The sequence below is a fragment of the Dipteris shenzhenensis genome, chromosome 33, assembly GCF_047967505.1.
Source record: "Dipteris shenzhenensis isolate YYH24624 ecotype China chromosome 33, Dip_SZ_1.0, whole genome shotgun sequence".
Lineage (NCBI taxonomy): Eukaryota > Viridiplantae > Streptophyta > Polypodiopsida > Gleicheniales > Dipteridaceae > Dipteris > Dipteris shenzhenensis.
In genome coordinates, this window is record NC_141628.1 from 22,976,360 (window position 1) to 22,988,261 (window position 11,902).

The following is an 11,902-nucleotide window of genomic DNA, read 5'->3' on the forward strand; positions in this document are numbered from 1 at the left end:
ACAACCCATCGCAGCTTGTTGTGGATCCAATTTATGAGAGTTAGATAAAGTGCATGTAATATGTAGTAAATCAAATAGAACAATACATTAAATGAGAAGAAGTAGACTTACCACGGTTGCCTCGAATGCCAACTGTCCGCCTGCACCAAAGTGTGAGGTACCTACGGCATCCAGTCATCTCCTTGCAGCCCTCCTCTAACCGTCAAACATTTCAGGATGGTCCCTATTCTGCTTCTTGAAGAACTTCCAATCAGCTTTGTCTACCTAGCTGGGTTTAGCCATCCCCTTTGTGATGGAAGTACGCAAGGTTGATCTACTATGCTTCAAGACCAAACCCATGCGCTCTCGCATGTAATTCTCATTGAGCTCCCAATTTGGCAGGTTAGGGTATTTTTGTTTTAATTCATCGATGACCGCCTGCTTCTTTTGGTCATCTTGATACTGCTAATCGGTAGCAATAGCGCCCTTAAAGTGGTGGCCCATCAACCACCTCATGGTGGCCATCACTGCTTTGCCCTTTCTATCTTCTATTATCTCTCCGGCAGTTGTGATTTGATAGGAGAGGTCCTCGACTGGGTAAGGAGGACTCATGGTAGTGGCAGAGCCAGAGCTAGAGCGAGTGGAAGCTGTGTGAGTGCAGTGTGCTAACTCGTCTACATCTCTCGAGTCAGCAAAACATAAGCTGCCCCTCCTACTCTTCCTTCCCTTATGATAGGCATGCGCAGGTGATGACCCCTCGGTCGAAGGGGCACGAGGAGACGACTGGGCAATAGGTCCAACTGTCGGTGTAGGAGAGGGAATTGCTGAGGTCCTCTGAGATAGTAGAGAGAAGAAACTCACTGCCTTCTCATCGGTCATCTGTGCTACAAACTCGTCGAGACTCCTGACAAAGCCATGGGCTACTAGCAAAGGAGTTTCTCGAGGAGTAGTCGCAGTGCTAGGTTCGAGAGGAGTTGGGCTAGGGGTAGTTGCAGGGGTAATCAAAGTCCTCTGGAGCATAGAGATTGTGATGTCTCCTCGTGCAAGGCTATCCGTACTCGTTGGACATGCGACGTGATCCCATGTCTAACGTAGATACAAACACGAAAACAAAAAACAAAAAACAAACATAAGCATAGGCATAGGCATAGGCTTATGAAAAGAAGACAAAAAGAGAGAAAGAGAGAAGAGAAAGAAGAGAGAAGGAGGAAAAAAGAAGAGAAAGAAGAGACAAGGAGAAGGAGAAGGAGAAGAGAAAGAAGAGAGAAGGAGAAGGAGAAGAGAAAGAAGAGAGGAAAAAAGGAGAAGGGTAGGCATAGGCATAGGCATATGCTTATGAAAAGAGATCGAAAGAGGGGTAAGAGGGGGAGAAAACTTATGCTCATACTCATGCTCATGCTTATGCTTATGCTTATGCATGAGCATATGAGCATAAAAGAAAAAGAGAGAAAGCTTAAGCATATGCAAATACATATGCTTATGAAAAGAGATCGAAAGAGAGGGAAGAGATCGAAAGAGAGGGAAGAGGGGGAGAAAAAGAGAGGAAAAGATGAAAATGAGACATGCTCATGAGAGAAGAGAAGGAAAGGAGGAAGAGGGGAAAAAGAGATTGAAAGAAGGAAAGGAGAAGGAGAAGGAGACATATGCTCATGCTTATGCTTATGCTTATGCATGAGCATAAGAGAAGGAGACATATGCTTATGCATATGCATAGGCAAATACATATGCTTATGAAAAGAGATTGAAAGAGAGGAAAGAGGGGGGGAAAGAGAGAGGAAAGGAGTAAAAGAGGAGAAGGAGAAGGAGACATATGCTCATGCATAAGCATAAGCATAAGAGAAAGAGACATATGCTCATGCTTATGCTTATGCTTATGCATGAGCATAAGAGAAGGAGACATATGCTTATGCTTATGCATAGGCAAATACATATGCTTATGAAAAGAGATTGAAAGAGGGGAAAGAGGGGGGGAAAGAGAGAAGAAAGGAGGAAAAGAGGAGAAGGAGAAGGAGAAGGAGAAGGAGGAGACATAGGCTCATGCATAAGCATAAGCATAAGAGGAAGAAGAGGAAGCATATAAGCATAAAAGAAAAAGAGAGAAAGCTTAAGCATAAAAGAAAAAGAGAGAAAAAGAGATTGAAAGAGGGGAAAGAAGGGGGGAAAGAGAGAGGAAAAGAGGAAAAGAGATTGAAAGAGGGGAAAAAGAAGAGGGGAAAAGAGCATAAACATAAGAGAAGGAAGAGGGGAAAAGAGATTGAAAGAGGGAAAAAAGAAGAGAAGGAAAGGAGGGAAAAAGAGATTGAAAGAGGGGAAAAAAGAAGAGGGGAAAAGAGATTGAAAGAAGGAAAAAAGAAGAGAAGGAAAGTAGGAAAAAAGAGATTGAAAGAGGGGGAAAAAGAAGAGGGGAAAAGAGATTGAAAGAGGGGAAAAAGAAGAGGGAAAAAGAAGAGAAGGAAGAGGAGAAAAGAGGGAAAGAAGAGGGAATAGGGAAAGAGAGGGTTCCTACGCCCATCACAGGTGCTAGCTGCAAGCCAATCCAAATAACAAAAGGAAAAAAGAGGAAGCACTTTCTTACCTGGAATAGTCCCGCTTGGTGTTTTGTGGACTGGTCCTACAAAAGAGAGGAAACATACCATTTTTCAAGTAACTAGTTAGAGGAAGGAGGAGTTTAAAGAAGCAACTTCTCAAAGGAATTGGATTGAGGAGACAAGGAGAAAGAGGAGGAAGAGAAATGCAAAAAAGACTAGAAGAGGTGAGTCTTCTTTCTTTTACAAAATCTCGTTTTTTGTCTTTAACCCTTGAAAATCAAGCATAAAAACTAGCACATAGCTTAGCAATACAAGGAGAATCATACTTCAACACTCATAAAACAAAATCTCACAAAAAACGAACCTACATTGCTCAAAGAGACTCACCTTCTTGAAAAACTTCTTTTCACACAAGCAAAGAGGGAGAAGGGTGGAGAGGGAGTTCAAGTGTTAGGAGAAGGGTTGAGTAGTGGTGAGGAGTGGAGAATAGAGAGGAGGAAAGCGAGGTCGTCGGATATGAGGTGGGAGGAGAGATTGCTTTTCCCACAATAGAGATGCTAAAGAAAGTGCCACGCCACGGGGTTTCGAGTTTTAGCCCACTGCGTCACTATATAGCGATGCTGGTCAGTCGCTATATAGCAACACTTATATTTAAAAGCGTCACTATATAGCGATAGAACATAGCAAATCGTTGCTATATAGCGACAGAACAAAGTAAAATGTCGCTATATAGCAACGCTTCAGGGCACTTATTGTTAAAAGCTAAAAAAGAAGCTCATAGGTGGCTATTTTATTACTGTTAATAGATTTCCCTGCGACTTATGTTGTGATTTTAGAAGTGTGCAAACGGAAAGGACGAGTGGAAGCTCATCAGATAACGTGCCAATGCCGGGGAGCACAAAGTGGCTTATGGAGAGGTTATATTGTCATTGCACTCATTGTAAGCGAGAAGTATGACATCAATGTCATATTATCATGTACCATTTGCGGATGTATGGGGAGGAGCCTGAACCAATACCCACCGTTGGTGTTGCACGTGTTGATGGATTATCGATAAGTCAAAGCTATTTGAGTTCGTGGTTAATATTGGATACCATTATGATCCGAAACCTTGAGACAAGATCTTATATTTACATGAAATCTTAAAACAGGATGAGGAGGCTGACGAGGGTACACATATACCTTCACACTTTGAGCAAGACTATAGTCTCTCGGATGATGACGAGGATATGGTTAACATGATGGATTCTATTTTTAGGGGCACTACATCCCATGTACACGTGATGTCAGAGTCTGAGGTCAAAATGCAAGAGTTGCAATCAATGTGCAATTGTACGAGGGTGCTAGGATGTCTAAACTACATGCTTGTCTCTCAATCTTGAATCTACAAGTAAAGTATGGGTGGTTGGATACAAGTGTCTCGGCCTTAATGAGGTTAGCTCCTACATTAATTTGACTCATTATTTGGACATTTTGTTTTGAGAATCAGCATGTATGGATTAGTGTACCGAATCATCATTATTCGAAGCCTATGTATGTTTGAATTATGATAGGTTTAGGGTGAATAGAGAGGAACCTCCTCCTGGTATGAAGAGGCTATCGATCTTTCACGAGCTTCCTTATTGGGGTCAGTTACAAATCAATCATCTCTTGGATCCCATGCATATCTTCAAGAATGTGGGGGCTACTATTTGGGCACACTTGGTTGGTTCCAAAGACTCGACAGGAGTGTGAGAAGACTTGTGTGCTATGAATAGGATGTCTTGTTTGTGGCCCCAAGTGCATGCTTCGGGAAAAGTTGTCCTCCCGAAAGCAACGTGGATCCTCTCTACGAGGGAGGAGGCAGCGGTCAAGGCGGACATTGCCTCTTTTCAAACACCGACAGGGTACATGTGTTGCTTGAAAGGAGCATTTTCAAAGGACAATAAGCTTAGTGGGCTCAAGTCCCATGATTGGCACAAGGTCTTACAGGTAGTCTAAGTTGTAGGATTAGTGTACTGATAATCATGATGCATTAGCGTAATTATGATTATGTTATATTATTGACATAACTTCTTTGTTGCTTTGATAGTTCATCCTCCCAATTACAATAAAAGGGTGCTTACAAGAAGATGTTAGAAATGCTATATTCAAGATCAATGGTATTGTGAGGTATGCTTTTGCATTTTCTTCAATTTAAGCTGAATAATCTGTAGACTGATTATGAAAATATCTTAGATGGGCATGTGAAATAGGTGGATATCTCAAAAAGAGATCTCCATATTGAGCATCGAGAAGGCTAGGGTGGAATCCATTGAAGTCGTATGCTTGCTTGAGAAGCACTTTCCCTCGAGCATTATGACAACTCAAGTACACTTGCTTGTGCACATAGTTGATGAGGTGGCTATTGCAGGTACCGTTCATAGTCAGTGGATGTTTTTTCTTGAGCGGTTTATGAAAACTTTGAAGGGATTTGTAAGACAAAGAGCAAGATCAGAAGCAAGCATGGCAGAGGGATGGCTTGTGCAAGAGTCATTAGTATATATCATGGAGTTTCTTGCATCCATGGATCCCGATATGCCACAAGCTTGGCATAACAAGCATGATGATCGCATCGTTGGCAAGGTTCCCCAAGGAAAAGGGATTGAAAGAAAGATGAGCGAAGAGCAAATTGAGAAATTCAATAAGTTTTGTATCCTCAATAGCAAGGAGATGCAGAAGTGGATTGAGAGATATGAAGCAGCCAAAGCAGAAAGAATAAATGCAAGGACGAGATTTAGAGTGATGTAGAGGTGATCGCAACCATATCCACCGGATCTGGCTCTTCTTCCTACTCACATGTCACTTGATTGGCTACAATTGGCTCTACGTAAAGCCGAACATGATGGAGAGACAATAAACGAGTGCGAGCGAGAGTTATCATCTCAATGTATGATGCATGTAAGTTTCTTACCTCTTCACGTAATTAAGTAATTATTTGTGGCAATATACGCTATAAAATAGATGCATCTTCATTATTTTAATGATGCTCTTTTACAGTACAAAAAGTCTCGGGGGGGTCACTCATCATATGTAACCCTATCACGTGAGTTCAACAGAAGGATTTTTTTTATTTCTAAAATTTACAGAAATAAATATACATAAGGGACTATTTAAAATAGTTTTGGAAAAAATTTACAGATTTGTATAGAAAAGGGGTACATTTTACTAATGAAATTTTCTACAAATAAGGGACTTTAAATATAGGCCTTGAACGCACGTGATATAGAGGGTTTATACATAGTGACCCCCCCGAGCAAAAAGTACAGTGGATTATGGTCATATGGACGACATTTTCGCGTGGAACACATCGATTCAAAGAGAGTCACGTATGATTGTGGAGTCATGGCTAACTTCACACAAGATAGTCGAGCAAGTGCTTTGGATATCAATCTTCTCTCCTCACAGTTGGATTATTATGGAACCATACACGAAATCTCTGAAGTTGACTTCATACGATTTAGTATTTTCATTCTTGATGTAAAATGGTTTAGAATTATTTACAACGGTCCCCATGTGACAGTGAGAAAAGATAGTAGCGGTTTCTTTGCAATAGACTCCACCAAACATTGGACCGATGAAAGTGATACTTTTGTTCTTCCCGAGCACTGTGAGCAGGTGCATACTAATGATTTAATTAATCGAAGCTTTCATTTTTAAAGATCCATTGATACATGTACTTAAGCATACATATATATAATTGACGACATTTGGCACCCATCTTCAATATAGGTGGTTTTTCATCTAGATCGTTTTGATCCAAGATGGTGGTACGTGATCCAAGTTGCACCATGAAGTAAGCAAAATTTTGAAGATAGAGATGTGGATATGGAGATGCCACTACCAATGCCGGATCCAATTGATCTAGATGAATCTAGTGAAGAAGATGAAGATCACAATATGATCCAAGAGGAAGATGCGCATAATGACATCGCACAGGAGAAGATGGAGATCGTGATATTGAGGAAGAAGACAACGATCATCAAGAATCACCACACTTTATTGAAGAAGATGATCAAGTACTTTTAGGTGAACGTATGATGCTAGAATATGATGATGATATAGGAGATCAACTCGGTATAGAGTTACAGATAGACTTGTTTGGCGCGTTAGACTTGGCTCAAGATGAAACCATTGATGTAAATGCTCTTCATTGATTTTTTTCATCTCAAACTTGGACATGAATATATGAGCTTCAAAGGCTTGATGTACATGCTCTCGTACTTTTATTCTCTCAAAAGATCAAACATGTATGAAAATTTAAAAAAAATTGCCATTGGAGAAAACTAACTTTTAAGGTTGATATGAGAAAAAAACTCTCTATAAAACGTCACTATAAAAAAGTATCTCAGTGTCGCTATATAATGACACTTACAATTTTGATAAAAGTCGCTATATAGTGACTTTAGCAATGGTCGTTATATAGCGATGTTTGACTAAGGTCGCTATATAGCGACCCTTGATCAGGTATGCTTCCAATACCAACAATTAGCGCCCCACACGCGCTAAATGTCGGTACTTAAACATCACAATAGGATCCGTGTGTAGTAGTGTGTGTTCCAATGCCCATAACATGGTAACTCACCTATATTATCTTGTCAAGTGCAAAGAGTTGGAAGTTTTTCTTGGAACTATATACTTGAATTCTATCCCAAGATTAGATATCACATCCTTGAGACATGGGGAGCTTCGGGAACCAATAGCTAAAATATCTGAAGCATATCCTTGCTATGACCTTCAAGAACGTTCTAGACAAGCTCCTTCAAAAAATATGCAATCAAAGGAGGGAGAGGGGGACTAATTTCCATTAAAAATATGCAAGATAATATACAATGAACTCTTATGAATTTCAAGGGCGAATTTTATGGTGGAAAATATGCATTCCATGAATCTAACAACACCCAACATGACTCTTTATGCGTGTAGTTTGTCTCATGCAATACTTTAAAGTCAAGTAGAACTTACATTAACTTGGACAACATCTTTTTGGAAACTTAGTAGGTATTTATTAGCATGTATTAGAGACCTTTATAATGTTTTTGGAAAATGTAATAGGTATGTATCAACATCCACTAGAGAGAATTATCATCTTTTTGAAAAACTTAGTAGTTACTTGTCAATGTCCACTAGAGACAATATCTAGGAAAGAATTCACTAGGACTTAAAAGTGTTGAAGCTTGAGATGGTGATGGTAAAATGTAATATGTAATATTGTATTAGCCTATGAACTTATAGTAAAGTTTCAATACATTTGTTTGGAGCTAAAATAAAATTAATGATATAAAAGATTTGAGGCAAAGAAATCACCACCCCTCCTCTCAAATTTACTTGCTCTCAACATTTGTCTATCCTACATGTAGTATTGCAACTTTTTTGACTCATTAACTTTGCACAAAACTACCCATGGGATTTATTTTCATTGAAAATTCAAAACCCTTCCCACTCAGGCCACACATGATGCTAGAGTGGTTATTTGGTGACACTTACCTGGGTTGGTGATAGGGGATATGATTGTTTCACTTGATGCACCCTTCACCAATGTAGAGTTTAGGACTTCTCTCTCTGCCCTTGACAAGGGAAAGTGTCCTAGTTCAGATGGACTTACCCCCTTATTTTTTATTACTTTTTGGGATCAGATTGGGGATCATATTACCTCAGCCCTGCAGGGTGTATGGGACTCGGGTGAGATGCCAGACTCACTTACGAAGGGCCTCAATCATTTGATTCTGAAGGGGGTTGCAAGAATTTAGTGTCTCAGTGGAGATCGATTACCTTGCTGGGTACCTTGTACAAAATCCTAGCTAAAGCTATCAGCCTTCATCTGCAACCCTTTCTACCAAATCTTATCCATGATATGCAGACGGGTTTTGTGCATGGCAAGAGCATCTTTAATATCATATTCTCATTTTGGGAGGCTTCAAAGTGGGCCATGCGTAATGGCCACAGGCTGGCCATTCTACTCTTGCACTTTGAGAAAGCTTATGATAGGGTAGACTGGGGCTTTCTGGAGGGCACACTTACTCGCTTTAGCTTCTTAGATGCATGGATCAGAGGGGTGTCAGCCCTCTACAGATCAGCCCACAGCCAGGTTCTTATTGGTGGAATCAGGGGAGACACGTTTGAGATTACTAGATTAGTGTCCGTCAAGGTTTCCCCCTGCCCCCTTTTTATTCCTTTTTATGGCTGAGGCTATGAGATATTACATTAGAGCTCAAGCTCGAATCGTAGGGCTCAGGCTTCCTTTGAGATAGGAGGATGAGCTCTTAGACAGTGAGTTGGCAAATGACACGGCTATATTTTTGGATGCCACTCCACAGGCATTGAATTCATTTAGGACAGCATTGGATTTGTTTTGCATTGTGGCAGGTGCACACATTAATTAGAACAAATCCAATGGCTTTTGGATCAGTGATGAGGACACTCTAGTCTGGGGATTGACATAGGGTTCACTTGGATTCAAAGGGGATCCAATCTCCGTCAGATATTTGGGATGCCAGGTTGGGTTGGGCATCTCTCCGACACAGCAGTTCGCTCCCGTGTTGGAGAGTATCAGGAGGAAACTCATCTTTTGGGGTTCATCCAGACTTGACCTTGCATCCAGAGTTGTGGTTGTGAACCAGGTATTGCTGGCCACTTCTTGGTTTGTTTGCTCATGTTGGTGTAGATCTAGAGATTGTATCGCTCAGCTCATGAGACCTATCAGGAACTTCCTATGGAGCGGTTTAGATGGCACCTCAAATGTAGCCAGGGTGGCTTGGGAGACCCTCATTCTCCCCACAGAAGAAGGGGGTCTCAATATTATTGACCCAAGCTTGCAGTGTATGGCCTTGCTCTGCAAGTTTATAGTATGTGGATTGATGCCTAGACAGGAGCCATGTAAGGATTTTTCTCACGGAGCATTCAGTCTTGCACCCCTTCTCATGGGGGAGATTGGTTGGACAGTAGCAGATGGATCTTTACTTCAGCCCATCTCAAATCCCCCCTTCCCCTCTCATGGCTGCTATTCTGAAAGCTTGGGGCTGCTTCAGAAACACACTTGGCAGAGTTCCACCCACTTCTTGTGAACAGATTCAAAGGCATCCTTCATCTAGAATGACTCGCTTTTGGATCATCATGGTAGGCCACTCGGAGTGTCACATTATATGCTGTGGTCTAGATGGGAGAGGGGACTTGCCTCTACTGTAGGCACTTGGCAGGCCTTTATGAGACTTTGAGAGGATCAGAGACTTTTAGCAGTTGGCCACCTCAGAGGAAGTGCACTCAAGATATAGCAAATAGAGGCAGCCATTCCACCAGATTGGATTGACACAGATGACATGCCACTTCTAGAGTCCACTTGGTGGGGAGCGTTCTTAGGGATGGGCATTCTGTTATAGGTCATTGCCTTGCAAGATGCACATGAGGATACCCTTGTCTTTGATGTTCATTCCGGAGGCAAACTTATCAGATCTGATGATATTCTTTTGGAGGTTGCATTTCAGCCTATCAGGATTGCAGGATTCATGGAGTGGGGCAAGGATTCATAGTGGTATCTTGACCTTGATCCTATTCTCCTTGTGCTAGGGTCTTGGAGACTCTGGTTGTATGGTGGTTCCCCTATTAGGTTCTTGCAGTGGTACCCAGGGGAGTGGGAATGGATTGATGAGGGGCACTGAGATAAGAGCTTTCCCTTCTTTTGCTATACAGTTAGAAATGCCTGAAAATTTCAGCTCAGTAGTAGAGGTTTGAGGCCCTCCAGAGTGCCACATTAGGATAGTTTTCATATTTCCGTAGCTGTGTGGAAGAACTTTTGGCATAGGCTCTAGAAATCTCTCAAGAATTGAAAGATCACTCTTTTCTTTTGGCTTTCTATTCATGGAGGAATTGTAGTGAACCTATGGAGATCCAGGTTCGGGGCTAACCCTACTTGTCCTCGTTGTCACATGGTAGTTGAGTCCATACAACATTGCCTTTGGGAGTGCAAATAGGCAAGGACGATCTCGAAAGGTGTTGCTAGGATTTTCAGCATCTTTCATACAATACCTTTCTATATGACTTGGGGTTTCGTGGCTTGGTTATCTCTTACTGGCCCACAGGTGTTTTTCGAGCGACATGATCTAGATTTAGCTTTCATTGTACGATGACATTTAGTGGAGTCTTGTTCCCTCCAGGATGTCCACCTCACTCCTTTCAGAGCTGCTCATGCCTCAGTAGACACGTCTTGGGAGATTTTAGCTAGCATTGCAGCTTGGCATATTTGGAGAGCCATGTGTACAGAGCTGATGGAGGGTATCTAGGTTCACCCTTCCCAGACTATGGCCAGTATTTGGACTCACACAGTACACACTCTAATGGCCATTTATGCGAGCATGCATGGATCCTCTAGAGCAGCCAATGCTAGGAGAGTTACTTTTTTTAAAGTTTGGAGGGGATCTCCTTTCTTCTCTGAGTTTCCTTCAAGCTTGAGATGGAATTTTCAGCCTCCACCTTGATTCTTTATTAGCTCACTTTGAGCTATTTTTTCCTCATGCATTGCATGATGTGCTCCTGCATTTGAGCTTGCTCTCACGATTTTCATTCATACTTAATGAAGTAATTTTCTTGAAAAAAAAAACCCTTCCCATTCCAATGGTTCACATAACGAAAACTCAAAATCCTTCCCATAATTATAGGGTCACCACATAATCCTCCACAAAAGATCAAGTATCCCCTTTAGCTCAACCCAATTATATCTTCTAGACACCTTCAACAAGAGACTTCTATTATGACATGTTTAGGGGATTTCGGCTAATAGAGCAAACATAAACTATGATCTTTTAAAGAGATGATAACTAGCTTTATGTCCTTACTCAATTATGGCCTAAACATCAATGAGCTTCTTTGAGATTGGCATAGGTATGGAATAGAGATAACCTATAGTCCTGACCATCCCTCTAATGGAAGTAAATTAATCAGCTAGTTGTTCTGAACTATCCATTTAATGGATGCAATTAATGTAATTAACTTTGTTTGTGCTTTCTTTAATTCCATGACATACATACATACATACATACATTTATACATACATACATACATACATACATGCATGCATGCATATGCATGCATGAGCATATGTGTATGTACATGCATGCATGCATGCATGATACATAAATATATACATTATTGATCAAGTGAAAGTTTCATTCATCTTTTGTTGAAAACAAGGAGGATTATTAGACATTAACTATCTACGAATGTAATATATATGTATAATTGCATGCAGATAGAAATATACATGCATGCATGAAAATAAAGGCTTTTTCTCTTTAGTTTAAGTTATGCACATGGAATGATTTGTATTGAGGGCCTTTAAAATTGGTAGGTGGGTAATGTAGATGAGGAAACTAATGCAGGAATTC